This window comes from Tamandua tetradactyla, chromosome 1 (assembly GCF_023851605.1).
Source record: "Tamandua tetradactyla isolate mTamTet1 chromosome 1, mTamTet1.pri, whole genome shotgun sequence".
Classification (NCBI taxonomy): Eukaryota; Metazoa; Chordata; class Mammalia; order Pilosa; family Myrmecophagidae; genus Tamandua; species Tamandua tetradactyla.
The window spans coordinates 117080975-117102584 of NC_135327.1; the positions used below are offsets into that span (position 1 = coordinate 117080975).

Genomic DNA, 21610 nt, shown 5'->3' on the forward strand with positions numbered 1-21610 from the left:
TCTATATTTCTAGTATATTAATACAAAGTGCATGACTACATACAGTACATCCTATAGGCAAAGAAAGGTGGAAGGGGAAAAAAGAAGACTGGGGTTGAGGTCTAGTAATAAATAAATAACAAAGTAAAGATGACCGATATTATAATATACTCTACCATCAATACTGCAGTCAAAATGTTCAAAAAAACACATTTCAAATATAACTCAAGAGGAAGATGATACTGGCTAGGACTCCTTTGAGGCTACCCCTCAATGGCTGTGGGAGACCCAACTCACTGTGTAGTGTGCATTTGGTGGCACATAATTTATAGGTTTTTCCAAAAGGAAGACATACGAATCTTAAGTTTAGATTAAGAACTATAAAACTGTAGGGTGCCAATAAAAAGCAATTCACCCTTTATTGTTATTTATATTATCCAATTTTTTTAAAAATACAAACCTCAATTTATTATTATTATTTTTTTATTTTATTAATTAACGGAAAAAAAGAAATTAACCCAACATTTAGAAATCATACCATTCTACATATGCAATCAGTAATTCTTAACATCATCACATAGATGCATGATCATCGTTTCTTAGTACATTTGCATCGGTTTAGAAGAACTAGCAACACAACCGAAAAAGATATAAAATGTTAATATAGAGAAAAGAAATAAAAGTAATAATAATCGTAAAAACAAACAAACAAACAAACAAAAAAACCCTATAGCTCAGATGCAGCTTCATTCAGTGTTTTAACATGATTACTTTACACTTAGGTATTATTCTGCTGTCCATTTTTGAGTTTTTGTATCTAGTCCTGTTGCATAGTCTGTATACCTTCAGCTCCAATTACACATCAGTGGGACCATACAGTATTTGTCCTTTAGTTTTTGGCTGGATTCACTCAGCATATTGTTCTCTAGGTCCATTCATGTTATTACATGCTTCATAAGTTTATTCTGTCTTAAAGCTGCATAATATTCCATTGTATTTATATACCACAGTTTGTTTAGCCACTCGTCTGTTGATGGACATTTTGGCTGTTTCCATCTCTTTGCAATTGTAAATAACGCTGCTATAAACATTGGTGTGCAAATGTCCGTTTGTGTCTTTGCCCTTAAGTCTTTGAGTAGATACCTAGCAATGGTACTGCTGGGTCGTATGGTAATTCTATATTCAGCTTTTTGAGGAACCGCCAAACTGCCTTCCACAGTGGTTGCACCCTTTGACATTCCCACCAACAGTGGATAAGTGTGCCTCTTTCTCCGCATCCTCTCCAGCACTTGTCATTTTCTGTTTTGTTGATAATGGCCATTCTGGTGGGTGTGAGATGATATCTCATTGTGGTTTTGATTTGCATTTCTCTAATGGCCAGGGACATTGAGCATCTTTTCATGTGCCTTTTGGCCATTTGTATTTCCTCTTCTGATAGGTGTCTGTTCAAGTCTTTTTCCCATTTTGTAATTGGGTTGGCTGTCTTTTTGTTGTTGAGTTGAACAATCTCTTTATAAATTCTGGATACTAGACCTTTATCTGATATGTCATTTCCAAATATTGTCTCCCATTGTGTAGGCTGTCTTTCTACTTTCTTGATGAAGTTCTTTGATGCACAAAAGTGTTTAATTTTGAGGAGCTCCCATTTATCAATTTCCTTCTTCGGTGCTCTTGCTTTAGGTTTAAGGTCCATAAAACCACGTCCAATTGTAAGATTCATAAGATATCTCCCTACATTTTCCTCTAACTGTTTTATGGTCTTAGACCTAATGTTTAGATCTTTGATACATTTTGAGTTAACTTTTGTATAAGGTGTGAGATATGGGTCTTCTTTCATTCTTTTGCATATGGATATCCAGTTCTCTAGGCACCATTTATTGAAGAGACTGTTCTGTCCCAGGTGAGTTGGCTTGACTGCATTATCAAAGATCAAATGTCCATAGATGAGAGGGTCTATATCTGAGCACTTTATTCAATTCCATTGGTCGATATATCTATGTTTATACCAATACCATGCTGTTTTGACCACTGTGGCTTCATAATATGCCTTAAAGTCCGGCATCGCTAGACCTCCAGCTTCGTTTTTTTCCCTCAAGATGTTTTTAGCAATTCGGGGCACCCTGCGCTTCCAGATAAATTTGCTTATAGTTTTTTCTATTTCTGAAAAATAAGCTGTTGGGATTTTGATTGGTATTGCATTGAATCTGTAGATCAATTTAGGTAGGATTGACATCTTAATTATATTTAGTCTTCCAATCCATGAACATGGTATGCCCTTCCATCTATTTAGGTCTTCTGTGATTTCTTTTAGCAGTTTTTTGTAGTTTTCTTTATATAGGTTTTTTGTCTCTTTAGTTAAATTTATTCCTAGGTATTTTATTCTTTTAGTTGCAATTGTAAATGGGATTCGTTTCTTGATTTCCCCCTCCGCTTGTTCATTACTAATGTATAGAAATGCTACAGATTTTTGACTGTTGATCTTGTAAACTGCTACTTTGCTAAACTCATTTATTAGCGCTAGTAGTTTTGTTGTGGATTTTTCCGGGTTTTTGACGTATAGTATCATATCGTCTGCAAACAGTGATAGTTTTACTTCTTCCTTTCCAATTTTGATGCCTTGTATTTCTTTTTCTTGTCTAATTGCTCTGGCTAGAACCTCCAACACAATGTTGAATAATAGTGGTGATAGTGGACATCCTTGTCTTGTTCCTGATCTTAGAGGGAAAGTTTTCAATTTTTCCCCATTGAGGATGATATTAGCTGTGGGTTTTTCATATATTCCCTCTATCATTTTAAGGAAGTTCCCTTGTATTCCTATCTTGTGAAGTGTTTTCAACAGGAAAGGATGTTGAATCTTGTCAAATGCCTTCTCTGCATCCATTGAGATGATCATGTGATTTTTCTGCTTTGATTTGTTGATATGGTGTATTACATTAATTGATTTTCTAATGTTGAACCATCCTTGCATACCTGGGATGAATCCTACTTGGTCATGATGTATAATTCTTTTAATGTGTTGTTGGATACGATTTGCTAGAATTTTATTGAGGATTTTTACATCTATATTCATTAGAGAGATTGGTCTGTAGTTTTCTTTTTTTGTAATATCTTTGCCTGGTTTTGGTATGAGGGTGATGTTGGCTTCATAGAATGAATTAGGTAGTTTTCCCTCCGCTTCGATTTTTTTGAAGAGTTTGAGGAGAGTTGGTACTAATTCTTCCTGGAATGTTTGATAGAATTCACATGTGAAGCTGTCTGGTCCTGGACTTTTCTTTTTAGGAAGCTTTTGAATGACTAATTCAATTTCTTTACTTGTGATTGGCTTGTTGAGGTCATCTATTTCTTCTATTTTTTTTAATTTTTTAATTTTTTTTAATTTTTTTATTAACGGAAAGAAAAAAAAAAGAAATTAACACAACATTTAGAAATCATACCGTTCTACATATGCACTCAGTAATTCTTAACATCATCACATAGATGCATGATCATCGTTTCTTAGTACATTTGCATCAGTTTAGAGGAACTAGCAACACAACAGAAAAAGATATAAAATGTTAATATAAAGAAAAGAAATAAAAGTAGTAATAATAGTAAAAAAACAACAGCAAACAAACAAACAAACAGCAAACAAAAACAAAAAAAACCCTATAGCTCAGATGCAGCTTCATTCAGTGTTTTAACATGATTACTTTACAATTAGGTATTATTGTGCTGTCCATTTTTGAGTTTTTGTATCTAGTCCTGTTGCACAGTCTGTATCCCTTCAGCTTCAATTACCCATTGTCTTACCCTGTTTCTAACTCCTGCTGAACTCTGTTACCAATGACATATTTCAAGTTTATTCTTGAATGTCCGTTCACATCAGTGGGACCATACAGTATTTGTCCTTTAGTTTTTGGCTGGATTCACTCAGCATAATATTCTCTAGGTCCATCCATGTTATTACATGGTTCATAAGTTTATCTTGTCTTAAAGCTGCATAATATTCCATCGTATGTATATACAACAGTTTGTTTAGCTATTCTTCTGTTGATGGACATTTTGGCTGTTTCCATCTCTTTGCAATTGTAAATAACGCTGCTATAAACATTGGTGTGCAAATGTCCATTTGTGTCTTTGCCCTTAAGTCCTTTGAGTAGATACCTAGCAATGGTATTGCTGGGTCGTATGGCAATTCTATATTCAGCTTTTTGAGGAATCGCCAAACTGCCTTCCACAGTGGTTGCACTCTTTGACATTCCCACCAACAGTGGATAAGTGTGCCTCTTTCTCCGCATCCTCTCCAGCACTTGTCATTTTCTGTTTTGTTGATAATGGCCATTCTGGTGGGTGTGAGATGATATCTCATTGTGGTTTTGATTTGCATTTCTCTAATGGCCAGGGACATTGAGCATCTCTTCATGTGCCTCTTGGCCATCCGTATTTCTTCTTCTGGTAGGTGTCTGTTCAAGTCTTTTTCCCATTTTGTAATTGGGTTGGCTGTCTTTTTGTTGTTGAGTTGAACAATCTCTTTATAAATTCTGGATACTAGACCTTTATCTGATATGTCATTTCCAAATATTGTCTCCCATTGTGTAGGCTGTCTTTCTACTTTCTTGATGAAGTTCTTTGATGCACAAAAGTGTTTAATTTTGAGGAGCTCCCATTTATTAATTTCCTTCTTTGGTGCTCTTGCTTTAGGTTTAAGGTCCATAAAACCGCCTCCAGTTGTAAGATTCGTAAGATATCTCCCTACATTTTCCTCTAACTGTTTTATGGTCTTAGACCTAATGTTTAGATCTTTGATCCATTTTGAGTTAATTTTTGTATAAGGTGTGAGATACGGGTCTTCTTTCATTCTTTTACTTATGGATATCCAGTTCTCTAGGCACGATTTATTGAAGAGACTGTTCTGTCCCAGGTGAGTTGGCTTGACTGCCTTATCAAAGATCAAATGTCCATAGATGAGAGGGTCTATATCTGAGCACTCTATTCTATTCCACTGGTCGATATATCTATGTTTATACCAATACCATGCTGTTTTGACCACTGTGGCTTCATAATATGCCTTAAAGTCTGGCATCGCTAGACCTCCAGCTTCGTTTTTTTTCCTCAAGATGTTTTTAGCAATTCGGGGCAACCTGCGCTTCCAGATAAATTTGCTTATTGTTTTTTCTATTCTGAAAAATAAGTTGTTGGGATTTTGATTGGTATTGCATTGAATCTGTAGATGAGTTTAGGTAGGATTGATATCTTAATTATATTTAGTCTTCCAATCCATGAACACGGTATGCCCTTCCATCTATTTAGGTCTTCTGTGATTTCTTTTAGCAGTTTTTTGTAGTTTTCTTTATACAGGCTTTTTATCTCTTTGGTTAAATTTATTCCTAGGTATTTTATTCTTTTAGTTGCAATTGTAAATGGGATTCGTTTCTTGATTTCCGCCTCAGCTTGTTCATTACTAGTGTATAGAAAAGCTACAGATTTTTGAATGTTGATCTTGTAGCCTGCTACTTTGCTGTACTCATTTATTAGCTCTAGTAATTTTGTTGTGGATTTTTCATCTATTTCTTCTTGAGTCAAAGTTGGTTGTTCATGTCTTTCCAGGAATCCGTCCATTTCATCTAAATTGTTGTATTTAATAGCGTAAAGTTGTTCATAGTATCCTGTTATTACCTCCTTTATTTCTGTGAGGTCAGTAGTTATGTCTCCTCTTCCATTTCTGATCTTATTTATTTGCATCCTCTCTCTTCTTCTTTTTGTCAATCTTGCTAAGGGCCCATCAATCTTATTGATTTTCTCATAGAACCAACTTCTGGTCTTATTGATTTTCTCTACTGTTTTCATGTTTTCAATTTCATTTATTTCTGCTCTAATCTTTGTTATTTCTTTCCTTTTGCTTGCTTTGGGATTAGTTTGCTGTTCTTTCTCCAGTTCTTCCAAGAGGACAGTTAATTCCTGCATTTTTGCCTTTTCTTCTTTTCTCATATAGGCATTTAGAGCAATAAATTTCCCTCTTAGCATTGCCTTTGCTGCGTCCCATAGGTTTTGATATGTTGTGTTTTCATTTTCGTTCGCCTCGAGATATTTACTAATTTCTCTTGTAATTTCTTCCTTGACCCACTTGTTGTTTAAGAGTGTGTTGTTGAGCCTCCACGTATTTGTGAATTTTCTGGCACTCCGCCTATTCTTGATTTCCAACTTCATTCCTTTATGATCCGAGAACGTGTTGTGTATGATTTCAATCTGTTTAAATTTGTTAAGACTTGCTTTGTGACCCAGCATATGGTCTATCTTTGAGAATGATCCATGAGCAGTTGAGAAAAAGGTGTATCCTGCTGTTGTGGGATGTAATGTCCTATAAATGTCTGTTAAGTCTAGCTCATTTATTGTAATATTCAAATTCTCTATTTCTTTATTGATCCTCTGTCTAGATGTTCTGTCCATTGATGAGTGTGGTGAATTGAAGTCTCCAACTATTATGGTATATGAGTCTATTTCCCTTTTAAGTGTTTGCAGTGTATTCCTCACGTATTTTGGGGCATTCTGGTTCAGTGTGTAAATATTTATGATTGTTATATCTTCTTGTTTAATTGTTCCTTTTATTAGTATATAGTGTCCTTCTTTGTCTCTTTTAACTGTTTTACATTTGAAGTCTAATTTGTTGGATATTAGTATAGCCACTCCTGCTCTTTTCTGGTTGTTATTTGCATGAAATATCTTTTCCCAACCTTTCACTTTCAACCTATGTTTATCTTTGGGTCTAAGATGTGTTTCCTGTAGACAGCATATAGAAGGATCCTGTTTTTTAATCCATTCTGCCAGTCTATGTCTATTGATTGGGGAATTCAATCCATTAACATTTAGTGTTATTACTGCTTGGATAATATTTTCGTCTACCATTTTGCCTTTTGTATTATATATATCATATCTGACTTTCCTTCTTTCTACACTCTTCTCCATACCTCTCTCTTCTGTCTTTTCGTATCTGACTCTAGTGCTCCCACTAGTATTTCTTGCAGAGCTGGTCTCTTGGTCACAAATTCTCTCAGTGACTCTATGTCTGAGAATGTTTTAATTTCTCCCTCATTTTTGAAGGACAATTTTGCTGGATATAGGAGTCTTGGTTGGCAGTTTTTCTCTTTTAGTAATTTAAATATATCATCCCACTGTCTTCTAGCTTCCATGGTTTCTGCTGAGAAATCTACACATAGTCTTATTGGGTTTCCCTTGTATGTGATGGATTGTTTTTCTCTTGCTGCTTTCAAGATCCTCTCTTTCTCTTTGACCTCTGACATTCTAACTAGTAAGTGTCTTGGAGAACGCCTATTTGGGTCTAATCTCTTTGGGGTGCGCTGCACTTCTTGGATCTGTAATTTTAGGTCTTTCATAAGAGTTGGGAAATTTTCAGTGATAATTTTTTCCATTAGTTTTTCTCCTCCTTTTCCCTTCTCTTCTCCTTCTGCGACACCCACAACACGTATATTTGTGCGGTCCATATTGTCCTTGAGTTCCCTGATACCCTGTTCAACTTTTTCCATTCTTTTCCTGATAGTTTCTGTTTCTTTTTGGAATTCAGATGTTCCATCCTCCAAATCACTAATTCTATCTTCTCTCTCTTTAAATCTATCATTGTAGGTTTCCATTGTTTTTTCTATCTTTTCTACTTTATCCTTCACTTCCATAAGCTCTGTGATTTGTTTTTTCAGTTTTTCTATTTCTTCTTTTTGTTCAGCCCATGTCTTCTTCATGTCCTCCCTCAATTTATCGATTTCGTTTTTGAAGAGGTTTTCAATTTCTGTTCGTATATTCAGCATTAGTTGTTTCAGCTCCTGTATCTCATTTGAACTATTGGTTTGTTCCTTTGACTGGGCCATATTTTCAATTTTCTGAGCATGATCCGTTATCTTCTGCTGGCGTCTGGGCTTTTAGTCAGATTTCCCTGGGTGTTGGACCCAACAGGTTGAAAGATTTTTCTGTGAAATCTCTGGGTTCTGCTTTTCTTATCCTGCCCAGTAGGTGGCGCTCGTGGCACAAATTTGTCTAAAGGTTCCACCAGTAAAAGGTGCTGTGGGTCCTTTAACTTTGGAAAACTCTCGCTGTGGGGGAGGTTCGCCAGCCGAAGTGGCTTGGAAGAGTGCCAGCTGGCCCGGGGGCCCAAACACGGGGAGGGTCGCCAGCCGCTGCAGCCCGGGAGAGCACCCGACCGAATCTCCTAGTCGGCCCGGGGCGCCAAGCGTGGCAGGAGGGCGCCAGCCGCTGCAGCCTGGGAGAGTGCACCATTCCCAGCCGGACTGGGGAGTCACATGTTTGGAAGGGACCCCCCTGGTCTCCGTTCTGCGCCGTCTGAGGATTTCCGACCCAACTCTCTCAGTTGGTCCGGGGGGCCTCGCGTGGTGGGGGCGCCAGCCGCCGCGGCCCAAGGGGACCGCCTGCCCAATTCTGCCAGCTGGCCTGGGAAGGAGGGAGAGAGGGACTCCGACCGCTTGCCGTCCCACCCAGGAAAGCCCGCGCCCCTCGGCGATCTCACCGGAGCTGGTTCTCCTAGACAGTCAGCCGTTCCAGGATGGGGTACGCCGTCCCTTTGATCTCCGTTGTGGCTCCAGGAGCTGCTCTATATCATCTCCACTCCCCCAGTAGCTGTTCTGGAGGAGGAAAGGTGAGGATGGCCAGGCTGTCGAGGACGGTGGCGGAGGAGCCGGTGAAGGCGGAAGAGGGCACGGTGGTGGTTGGAGAGCCGCCGGAGCAGGAGGAGAAAGGGAAGGACAAGATGGTGGATGGAGCGCCGTCAGCGGAGAAGGGGGAAGAGGAGGGCAAGATGGCGGTGGCAGCGCCGCCGGCGGAGAAAGAGGGAGAGGAGGGCTGGCTGTCGGTGGAAGCGCCGCCGGCAGGCGGAGAAAGAGGATATTATCCAATTTTCAAAACCCAGTTTTAAAAGAAAGCACTGAGTCATGTTATTGTAAGGTAGGCAAAATGCTCTTCCCCTCATGAAATGTTTGAGTTAGGGTTGTTCTTTTTCCTGAAATTTTAGAAATGGGGTTCTTTGGTTTGGATTCAAGTGAGATGGTTTTAATAGATATTTTAGAATTGAGGCGCTCCATGTTCAGGATTTATTTATCACCTAACATGTCAATGTCCAGAAAGCCTAACCCAAAACAGCCAAACCCCAAACCAAGCCACTCAGCATTAACACACATCTCTTTTCCTTCTAGTAGAATTTTACTTTAACTATGTGAAAAGAAAAAAAAAAAAAAAACACAAAACCTAACAAGTTGAACACCCACTCTCCTTAGATAAAAGCTTCACAAAGGTCAAGTGAAGTAATCCAGATCTAAAACTGAATTGTGCAGATTTTCAGTGAAGCCACCAGTCATATGACACACATATAACTCAATTATATACACACTCGACTAAGCCCTTTAAGAAATGTGCCCCAAGAAGAATGAACTTGTGATTTGTGCCATCTTGAAGATTTGCACACTATGTTTTTCAGATATTTTTAATAGTGTGTGTTCTCTACCATGATGCTTTGTACAGTTCAGATAGAATCGCTTATTCTAAAGCCTTGCCATTTCCCCAAGAGGAGCTTTGATTCTGCTTTAGAAGTTTCATATACATTAAAATCATTATCTCATATTAATACAGAAGGAGGTACAAAATATACAGTCAAGTTACCGCCCTGTATAATTAATAATTACTTTCTCTTTCAGCTATTTGCAACAGAAAGCTTAACTTTCCTTAATATTTCAGTAATACAAGTCTGAATCATCACAAGTTTGGCAAGACCTAAAATCTCAAAATTATTAATAAATATTTCTAGGGGCAAGTCCATAGTACTAAGATATGACATACTTTCTATCATGAGGGAAAACAGGTGTAGCTGAGTCATCTTAAAAAAAAATGAAGACTAAAACTACATATAGTTTATCATACAGCAAATCCCATTTCTTGATAGTCCCCTGATTTAATTCATGAGAAGGGGATTCAAAAAAGACTTAAAGAGCACTGTACAGCAACATTCAGCTTTCCTATGAAATACTCAGCATCTTAAATATTATATACACTTTTCTTTTTCTTTCAGTAAGCTAGACATGGCCTCAGAGTTTGTGGAACTGGGGCAGGGGTGGGGTGTGGGAATAACCCATTCAAAACCATTCTAGAAACAGTCTTTCCGCAGAATAACAAGTATCCAAGTTAAAAATAGGAGGGCCACTTTGTTGTTTTGTTATCTCTCCAAAATTTAACGTAATCTCTTGTTTGTTTCCCTTCTCCATAAACCTCAGTTGCCACTCCTGGGTGGAGATGGGTAGAGGCTCTGGCCCTCGCTCGTCCAGTTGCTCAGCAGCTGTCTTCTCAATGCTGCAGCAAAGCCTGCAAAGATGTATGGCAATGAGGACTTCCCCCAAATGGCCTTTCTAGATAATCCCTCAACATATTTTCTGTATTTTCCAAATTGTGAGATCTAAAGAGGAAAAGCCTAGTGTTCTGTTAGAGCCAGAAGCCATCTTGGTATCTGAGACCTCATCTGACTTGTTAGTGTAACACGGAGACTGGGCTGGGACGGCACTTGTGGTTGGACTGTAAGCATCAGAACGTGACATTTAGATTTCTTCTGAAGTTTACTGATCTGGTGGCTTTTGATCCTATTTTGACAGAGTTTTCACTTTCTTTGGTTTCAGTATAGTCTTTAGTCTGGGTCCTGCCCTTGCATCTACCACATGATTCCAGGTTTCATTTTGTTTTTTAATCCTGCTGGCAGCTTCTTCCATCTTTTCACAAGCAGGACACAGGCACTGCAGAAATCTCTTGAACGAATCTCGTGCAACCCAAAGCAGCTCTGGAAGTTCTTTTCATCGCATTTACTGTCAGTGAATCAAGAGCTGGAGGACTTAGCCCTGCAAATACAGCACCCCTCTATACTTCAATATCTGGTACATCTTTGGCTTGTGAAAACCAAACATTTTCTCTTCCAAAAGCAGCCGTTCCACACACAATAATGTTCCCAAGGTGCAGAGTACACACCAGACAACTCCCGTCCGGGTGCACCCTCCTCCTCCACTGCCTTGTCTCCCTTGCATTCTTTTTTGAGACTACATCTCAAAGAGTCACTGAAGTACCTACAATTACACATTAGCTGTAAATAGTTCTATTTATCCTGATTAATAATGCTCCTTCTTTGGAGAAGGGGCAAGATACTCACAAAGTAACTTGGGAACATAAAATAAAATACTAAAATGTTTTACATTTCATGTCTGTCTTTTCTCCCCACCCCACCCCCAAGCCCTCCACTAAGCAGGAAAGTTGAAACACAGCTCAAAGGCTTTTAGGCTCCTATTAATGGAAAAATACCTACCAGCTGTCTTAGCTTTTAGGCTGACAAGAGATGATAAGATCTATTAGGCTGCTGTTTGGCTCCCAAGGGCAAGGAGTTGCATCCCACTTCTGACTACCTAGCTTCTGATGGCCACAGCCTGCCAATACAGGCTATGATGGGATGGTGCTCCTCCCTGCTTTACAATTATTCTGGAAGGTCTATTACAAGTACTGTTAACTTGTAGTTTTTTGCTAGACTCTATTAGGAACCATCCTTGATGATCATCTAAAATTACTGGTTCATAACATTTTGTGAAGCCCCTTTAAGAATTTTGATAAAAGATCTGGACTCTTTTCCCAGAATAATGCTGCTTCTGTTGCCACTGTAATAATAATAATAATAGCAAATATAACAGCTCCATTTTTTGGTATACATGCCATATGCAATGCATTGTGCTAAGTGCCCTTCAATGAGTCAATGATTACTTGAATCATTCTTCCTCCCTGCCATGTGCCCCTAGCTCACCACAGTTTCTCCATCACTTCTCCTGTTATCATTCTTGGCAATGTGAACATTCATAAGAGGAGCTCCTGAAAAACAGCAATTCGACAAACCCCACAAACACATTCTAATTTAATTGATCTGGAGTGAGGTGTGGGCAACAATATTCTTTGAAAGCTCCCCAAGTTGGTCAGATGTGCAGCCAGAGCTGAAAACCATTAATACATGCAATCCATTCAACACTCCATCTTCTCAATTCCATGTCCTCCTCACTTCTCAAATTTCTTTCCTTTAGCCCCACAACAGCTATGTACCTCCATGGTTTTCTGAGACTTTGTCATTAATAGCATCTGTACTAGCCACATAACTCTATTTCATACATTGTCCAGCCTGACTACCACCTCCTGACAATCTAGCTTACACACTCTAGAAGTTGCATTCTGGCAATTCTGCACTCCACCAAAACTATCAATCCACTTGCTTGTTGTCCAGCATACCAAAATTTGAAGAGTATGGCTAATGTGTACTTAGAGGAACATATATAGCCTTAAATGTATATATTGGAGAAGAATGAAAATTAAAGAACTAAGTGCCCAATGTAAGAACATAGAAAATAAAGAACAGAATAAACTAAAATGAAGTAAAATAGAGAAATAATAAAGATAAGCTCAGAAATGAATGGAAAGTGAACATATAACACAGAGGATCAATGGAGCCCAAAATTTGTTCTTTGAAATCACTAATATAGTTGTATTAAGATTGAGTAAGAAAATAAGACAAAGAACATTAGGACTGTTCTATACCTTTCATACTTTTTAAGACATTAAAAGGTACAATTCATAATGAAATTTAATAGTCACAAATCTTGTCATATCAAATAACTGTCAACATATGAAAAACAGAACAAAATATAGAAATAATGATAGAAATGATTAAATCACAAATATATGAGAGACTAATATACTTCTAATAGTCTTTGACATATTAGATACATAAAACATAACTAAAAACATAAGAGTACTGAATACTCGATTCCTCTGAGTAAATCTGTAAGTGTGTTTGTGTGTATTTTATTTGCTCCTGAGTAAATCTATATGTGTTTATGTCTGGGTATTTTATATGCATATATAGAAATAACTTTGTATCCAGCAATGTATTTCCTAAGTGGACAGATAATGTTTAATGAGAAAACAATCAAGTTACTAAAAATGCACTAATAGATTCTGTTGGAAAAAAAGTTTTTGACAAGATCCTTCCCAAAGCTTTTAGGAAAATGATTAATTCATGGATTCAAAACAAAAAATCGGAATAGAATACATTAATCTAGATGGAAAAATTTTAAGAAGTCTAAGTGTCTCGAAACCATTCTAAGACTGGTCTAACATTTTTGAAAATTTCAGCCTTTTAGCTAATACAATTTCAAACAGAGATATAAATTGTAAGCCTGAATGAATGAACTGAAAAATGGAAGAATGGTTTCCAAAGGGATTAGTGCAATACATTTCTACAGTCACAAAGATCCACAAATAGTAAATAATGATGGCTTTTTTGAATAAAACTATGTTAAATTTGATTTCAGAATGCTGTGTACAACTGTATACTCTACACCTCAAGAAATGAAAGGGGAAAATTGAAGGTAACATTTATTGAGTGAATAGGGGTCATTCTGATGTGTAACCTCATTTAATAATCAGTGCCTAGCACTTAATAATCAGTGCTTAGAAGGGTGTCTACTCCATTCAAAAAATATTTTTGGAGCACCTACACTATGCCAGGCATTGCTCTAAGCACTAGGATGGAAAAATAATAAAATAGGTGAAATGTAGTGTATGGTAGATGGTGATAAGTACTACAAAGAAAAATAGAGTAGGAGAAGGGGGTGGGTAGTGTTGGCATGGGGGAGTTACAAATTTTAAATAAAGACAGTCAGGAATGATGTCATTTAAAAGGTGATTTCTGAAATAACACTTGAAAATGTTCCAGGCCAGAACAGCCAGTGCAAAGGGAAGGTCCGTGAGGCCAGAGCAGTGAGAACACAGGGAACAAGAGTGGGAGAAGAGACCAGAGAGCTCCTGGGAGACCAGACTGGGTAGGGCCTTAAGCTTACAGTCAAAGTGAGATACAGGGCTACCGGAGGCTTCTGAATGGTGGAGTAACAGGATACACCCTCTGCCTTAAAAGAATCACCATGCCCTTTTGTGGCTGAGAATAGACTGCAGAGCATGCAGGGATGGAAGAAGGAAAACAATAAGAAACTTGGTCCTGGGTGGCAGTAAAGAGGACGAGAAGTGTTGCATTCTGGATGTGTCTGAAGCTACAGCCAACAGGATTTGCTGATGGATTAGATTCAGGTATGTGAGATAGGAATCAGCATGACTCCTAAGATTTGTCCTGAGCAATTGGAAGGATAAAGTTTTATTATTCTACTTTTATACAAAAAGTGGCTAGATAATTATTCCAAAGCTCATAGTCTTTCCACAATGCCTTACTGCATTATGAAATTATATGCATGGGCATCTTCTATATGGATTACAAACTCTTCATTTTAGAAAGATAAAGGTTAAAAAGAATTTTTAAAATAATTGGGTTCCCTGGTGTGATTCCATCCTGCACAACTTCTCTGGAACAATGGTTGTCTATCTCCATTCGTCTTCTCTCCCACCTTAGTGTGTGAGACCACCCCATGGAAGATTTGATGGAGATGGACATGGACATGAGCCCCCTGAGGCCCCAGAACTATCTTTTCAGTTGTGAATGAAAGGCCAACAAAGATGATCACTTTAAGGTGGATAATGATGAAAATGAGCACCAGTTATCTTTAAGGACAGTCAGTTTAGGGAATGGTGCAAAGGATGAATTGCACATTGTTGAAGCAGAGGCAATGAATTACGAAGGCGGTCCAAACTGCCAAAACTGCCAACTTTGAAAATGTCCGTACAGCCAGTGGTTTCCCCTGGAGGCTCTGAAATAACACCACCTGTGCTCCTACCATTGACGTGCGGCCCAGGGCCTGTACACATCAGTGGACAGCACCTAGACGCGTGGAGGAAGGGGCAGAGTCAGAAGATGAGGAGGAGGAGGATGTGAAACTCTTAAGTGTATGTGGAAAGCGATCTGCTCCTGGAAGTGGTAGCCAGGCTTTAAAGGGAAAAGCAAAACTTGCTGCTGGTGAAGATGATGATGAGGATGATGGTGATGATGATGATTTTGATGAGGAGGAAATGGAAAAAAAGCTCCAGTGAAGAAATCTATGCAAGATACTCCAGTGAAAAATGTACAGAAACCAAATCAGAATGGAAAAGACTCAAAACCATCAACACCAATATCAAAAGGGCAAGAATTCTTCCAAAAACACAAGAAAAAATTCCTAAACACTGAAAGAGCCTAGTTCTGTAGGAGACATTAAAGCAAAATTGCAAACAAGTATAGAAAAAGCACATTGAACAGTTCTGGGCACTACTGGTAAACTAAGCCCAAAGATGGGATGAGGAAAAGGAGACAAATATAGTCCGTATTAAGCATCATCAACAATCCAGACTGAATTCTTCTATCGTAATCTCAGTCCCCTTACCTGATTTGCCTCCAAGCCATGCCCCCTTCTAGGCTGGAAGTAATCTCTTAATTTTCTAAAGCACTTTTCTTCTGACTGCTGTGATTCAGTGAACCATACTCTGCTTGCTAGCGAGCATTTGATTCACCTATCTCAGACCATGTTTTAATCACCCTTGTATTTCTCTAGTTGCTCAATGAGTATTTGAATTAAAAAATAATTGGCACTATCTCCTTGAATCATGAGATTTATTGTCCAATGACATGGCTCAGTCTGAAATGTAAAAATGCTAGAAAGAGTATAGGAAATTTGTGGATGTATCATGTTATCTAGTGATGCTAGGGATACTTGGGTATATTTCCGCATTCTTGAGCATCGCTGATGCCATGATAAATTATCCATAGAACCTCCTTGGAAACCATTGTTTTACAGAATAAGATGGAAAACAGACATTTCTAAGATTAGATACGAAAATAACTATTTTGCTCTGGTTTTTTCATTTCAAGCGTTTCAAGTAGAAATTTAAAAAGTAACCATCAACATTCTAGCTGCAATTCAATGATTAAAGGTATTTTTAAGTATAAATCCAGGGACATGTTTTTTTGTGTATTTAGCATACACGTATAGCTTTTTAATTAATTTTCATGGACTAAGTGTTAATAATCTCCAAGAAATGTTTAATTTTGGCCATCTTTGTGTTTATATTCCCTAATTTGCTATATCGTCAGGATGTCCTAGCCAGTACAACTTAATTTTGTTGTTGAAATAAAATAGAATTCTTTTTCTGCCACTCTTATTAGAAATACCACTTTGGACAACCAGAATTAAGCTTCATCTATTCTGTTTTGTATATGTAGAATATGCCATGGTGTTTTTCTAAGAGTTAGTTCTCTTTTATCTGCCCCCATCCTGATGTCCATACTTCAATTAAAGGTAATTTCCTCTTTCTTTCCAGGCATCTTGACCTAATGCCTTCTTGTCCTTCACCTCTACATCAGGATAGTGGCCAATATGAAGAAATACTAACTCCAAAGGGTGCCTCATGTATATAATCACTCTCTTTTTTCATTCCCAGTGATATTGGTCCAGAGCAGACTCCAGTCCTAATTTTACAACACCACTGAATGCATCTCCTCACCTCTTGTCTGTCCCCACATTAGTCAATCTGACATGCTGAGGCTCGCTTGATTTTATGGCATAGCTCTGATCATGTCATTTACAGTCAAAATCATATAATAGGGGTATAGGGTGTTTCAGTGGTAGAATGCTCGCCTGCTGTTTGTGAGACCGGGTTCGATGCCTGGACCATGTACCTGACCCCCCCCCCAAAAAAAATAATAAAAATAAAACCAGATAGTGCCTGTATTGTCAGGTGAATTAAATATAAATTTTCTACCTAACTTTCAGGACCCTCCACAATGTGACCCCAAGCTGCTTTTCCAGTCTTTTCTCTACTGCTTCCTTCATAAGGTAACCCACGCTTTAGCAAAACCAGTCATTCTTCTCTGAACCTGCTTATGTTTCAGCATTTCTGTGCCTTTGCTCAATCAAAGGCTTACCCCACTTCTCTAGCAAAAGCTGATGGATTCTTCAGGTCCTATCCCAACTGCAACTTCTAAGAACCTTTTCCTGATGCCCCAATCAATGCGATAACCACTTTCACTGACTCTAGCACTTTGTACAGGGCTTACTGTATGTGCATACAGGGACACCGTTCTCATCCTCAACACTTATTCTAAGCTCCTTATGATTTGCTCAGTTCTGAATTCCTCATGGTGGTAGCACGGTGTCTTATACAAAGAAGAATTCAATGATTATCAGAGAAAACTGTTAGAGTCAATGCCTTAAAAGAGGTTGTCTTTAAATTCACCATTAAAAGTCATGAACTCCCCCCCTTTATTTAATAACAGGATTTTAGTGGATATGAATGAATATAACAATATCCTTCTGGTTTCCTCAATTTTCTTCTACTTTTCTGTATAAACAGAAGTTACACTGTAGTGATTGAAAGTCCCCTCTAGTAATGATATCACTGAGCTATAATTGAGAGGCAGGATCAGAACTGATCTGTTCCTCACTCACTACTTATACTAAGTAAGGGGAATATAAAATAATATGTTTGTATTAGAAACAGAAAGGGAATAGAGTTTTCAATGGAGAAAGAAATTACAAAAGAAAATCTAGCTTCACAAAACACAATCTGTTGAAAATGTTCTAGTCGAATGTCAAGATTAGGAAAAATCAATAAAATCTTTGAAGCCAGAACCATGTGAAAGGCTTTTTTTTAAGGACTGATGGCAAAATACAAAGCTATGGCTTCAATAAAGTAAAATCTTTCTTGAATAACTGCAGAAGCAATTCTTTAACAGTCAGGAGCTTCCAGGGTCCTGCGATATGCTTAGCACAAATTGCTTGTTACGTAGATAGGGACAGTTAAGGAGCAAAGGACCAACATTTTCAAAAGGTCTTTCACCAACGCTGTAATTAGTTGTTCTAGCAAAAACTGCATGTGCATCTAATTGCATACACAATTGGCTAATTGTATCTTCAAAATAAAGGGTAAAGGGTTAATTGTATCCACATCTGGCCACAAAGAAAGAGGGTGTCCTTTGAAAATATGACACTACACTTAGAGGCAAATTTGCATTAAACAACCATCCCTATTACTACTAATAATTATAATAATACCACATGCTTATAAATTAATACCTTTCACGGTGATCCTGAAAACACTTTACAAACATTAATTAATCTCACAATACTCCTGTGAGGTATGAAAGTGATTATCCCAACGCTGTCAGTGCGGAATTACAGCACAGTTAGGTAATTGTCAAATACCCACAAAGGGAATCAGAGCTCTTGGCCCTGGCTCTAAACACTGGCCCAGTTCACCAGGGACAAACGTGGAGGGCTTGGTTCACAAAATCAGGGAAAGTGAGCCTAAAAATACTGCAAAACCAACTTATCAAATTTCAGAATAATGAAAACTAGGCCGGTGATTTTGAGACCCGCTTTGACTTCTTTCATTCAAAGGCACACAAAAAGACAGCATAAAGAACAGAAATAATAAGGACTTGTTTGTTCCTTGATTTTATTATCAAATATTTCAGATAAGCAAAAAAATTATAGAGAATCAACCATGCACCCCCACTTAATTGTACTTTCAAAATTATGGAAGAGGAATACTTTTCTGTAAGAAACAAAGCCTGAGCATGTCCTTTGGAACTTACGGCTGGCTGTAAGGAGTTCTGAAGTGAGGACACGTCAGAAATATAGATGAGAGGTGAGGATTTAAAAAAAGTAAGATTAATGTTATCCGAATTCTAACTGAGGTGAACTTACATTCAATTTACAACATTAGGCAAAAATGTCTTATTTAACACAAATTATTTTCCTTATAAATGCATATATTATTAATATTTGGTATAACCTTAATATCTTAAAAAACCAGAAAGACATGAGATTTCACTTTTAAAAACAACAAAGTATATATATATTAGGGATTTATTTATTTTACAATTAAAAAATACTCTTGCAGTCATATCAAAAAATATCTGGGTGATTTGCTTATTAATCAAAACTAACTGTAACTTCTCTGCGTAGATAATTAGAAAGAAATGGGGATGTAAACATGCTCCTGTTCAGTTCAGTTCAATTCAGTTTACCTATTTGGTGAAAACATTGCACTGGAAGATAAAAGATCGATGGTACAAAGTTCCTGCTTTTATTTATATTCACTGAAGCCCTCTGCATCTCTTCCTAAAAGGTTTTGAGGAGATATACAATGGAAGAATACAGAGAACATTGAAATAGAAAGTCAGGGATGAGGAAAATAGAAACAAAACATCCTGAAGTTAAGGCTCAGTATAATTGAGCTATTTACTTCAAAGTTGGCTAGAAGTTACTGGGTACCCAGAGAAAAAAAAGAAAATATGGGGTGGGAGGGGGGAGGAAAGGTATTAGAGCATACAGCTTAGTTTGTTAAAAGGCCCAACAGTGATAAAACTCAAAAAAGGATGGGACAGAAATGGAGAGATGACTTTCAATGGGGAAACCTGGGAAGGCTCCGGGAAAAACAGACACATTCTGAGATGGACTTGAAGCGCAGTGATGAACTCCACAGCGACTGCTGCGGAAAGGGCATTCCAGAAACACTACTCAGAGCCAGCAAAGACAGGGGGCTGTGCAAGCACCAGGCATGTCTGAAAAGTGGCTTCTAGCACCAAGTACGAGGTGAAACTCAGTCTCAGAGGCACCTGGAAAGAGTTGGGTTACCCCCTCACAAAAGTCAAGGCAATGGGATGTTTCTGTTAAGTAACAGGTAACGCATTGTAGGTTTTTGAGTGCAAGAAAAGGTAATACAAGTTGTTTTTGCTTTTTAAGTAGAAACCTCTGGCATTCATGTAAAGAATAAATCAGAATGGTAAAAGTCAGAAAAGATCAGTCAGAGGCTCTGTAACAAATCGGATGAAAGATGTAAGGGCCTGATCTCTGGTCCTGCCACAGGCAAGGTAAAGGAGAGGACAAATAAGAGAGACACTGAAGGCAGAACTGACAGGACTTAGTGAATAATTAAATGTGAGGAAAAAGCTGAGTTGCACATGACTTGAGTGCCCAGCCTCTAAATCCTGCCTAACGGAGGAGATCCAGAAGATGGATACCGCATGTTTCTCTAATGTCTTATTAGGATGAGTGTCAATAAAATTAACACGTACCTTCGTATCATAAATATTTTTCATCACTGAAAAGTATGGAACCTTGTTCTGAAAAATGCTTATGCATTTAAAATGCATCAGAATATGAAATTTACCTCCTTGAAAATAAAAATTAAATTCAAACCAGATCCAAGATATGAGATCTAATGCAATGTGGTTATATTTCTAGCTCAGGTTTCAACACTTCCCTTTTTCTGCTCATGTACATTTATAAAAAGTAAAATGAACTTTAATTTTTTTTCAGACATTCAAATGATTTACAGGAATGGACCATATACTCACTGTCTTTGTAATCTTCCCACATTGCCAAAGGAATAACACAAAGCTATGATCAAAGTAGATGCTTTAAAGTTACCTCCTGAATGGATAAATTTAATAGAAATCTCCTGCCCCCCCAACCTGTAGAGAGTTATTGCTGTTATTGTGAGAATATCTGTTGCATCCAGGGGTATAAGGGTTTGCTGCTGTTCACTAAAAGATGATTTTAAAATTTCATCAGGAAAGACTTATTCCCTATATAAATTATCCTTATCACCAAATTCACTGTTAAGAAAGACTGCTAGTTGTCCTGTTCAAGGCAAGTCCTCACTAAATGCTAAGAATTGCTCTAACAAGAACGCTGACAAGAAAATGTTTGGAGATATTACAACGCAACTTACAGAAAGTAACATGGCCATCTAATAATATTATATAATTAGAAACTAGTGTTTCATTTTTGAGTTTTAAATTTTATATCTTGAAGGAAAGCTACTAACTTTTATCTACCCTAATCTAGGGATAACATTATTGTCAGTGACCTCCTAATCACATACAAAATACAGTTCAAACTTTTAAGTTTGACACTGAGAGTTGTAGATGATTTGGGCCAAATTTTTCTAGTCCTTAATTCCCCCTAATCTCCTGGTCAGTGATTCTCAAGGCGTGAGGAAAATACACGATGTGCCAGTTCTGAGGTGGGGGGAAGTGCTAGAAAAACAGGGTTCAAGAAGCCTTGGTGGGCAAAAAGAAGGGGAAGGAAAAAAGAAGGAAGGCAGAGAGCAAAACAGGTCAGGGGTTATATCCTTTCTTTTTCTAGCTCAGTGTTTTTACTGGCAGGCCCCTCTGCCCTCGCACTTGGAAAAATGTACGTATACACAAACAGCTCTAAGGCCAGCAGGGATAAGATCCCTGGAGTCTGACCCAGCAGAGACTGACCCAGCAGCAGGAAGCCTAAAACTAGGGAGCCTGGGGAGACTGAGGCAGAGCTGTAGGCCCTGATCTGATTCAGTAACTTGACAGTTCAGAGTTCAGATTGAGCCCAACAGACCTGAGTTCGAGTGTGAGCTATATATTAGCTATATAACCCGGACAAGTCATTTCATCATTGTCAGTTATCTTAACTTTAAAATGAGTAGTACTAAATGAGGTAATATATATACACAATGCAGTCAGCACGGTACATACTACAGTAGAAGATCAATAAGTAACAGCAATTGTTTTTACTGATTTCCAGACCCAAAATACCATGAACCACATTTATCCATTTACCAATCACCAACTGTCAAAAACACCTTTGCTTTCTGAAATACTGAG

The 21610-nt window shown here is 37.9% G+C and overlaps 1 protein-coding gene and 1 pseudogene across 7 annotated transcripts in view; one reads left to right on the plus strand and one right to left on the minus strand.

Annotated features, from left to right (window-relative positions):
• UMAD1 (UBAP1-MVB12-associated (UMA) domain containing 1) overlaps nucleotides 1-21610 on the minus strand; it is a 307029-nt gene that overhangs the window by 42930 nt on the left and 242489 nt on the right. The gene's annotated exons all lie outside the window — the stretch shown is intronic.
• Nucleotides 14457-15216, plus strand: LOC143651966 (nucleophosmin pseudogene; annotated as a pseudogene).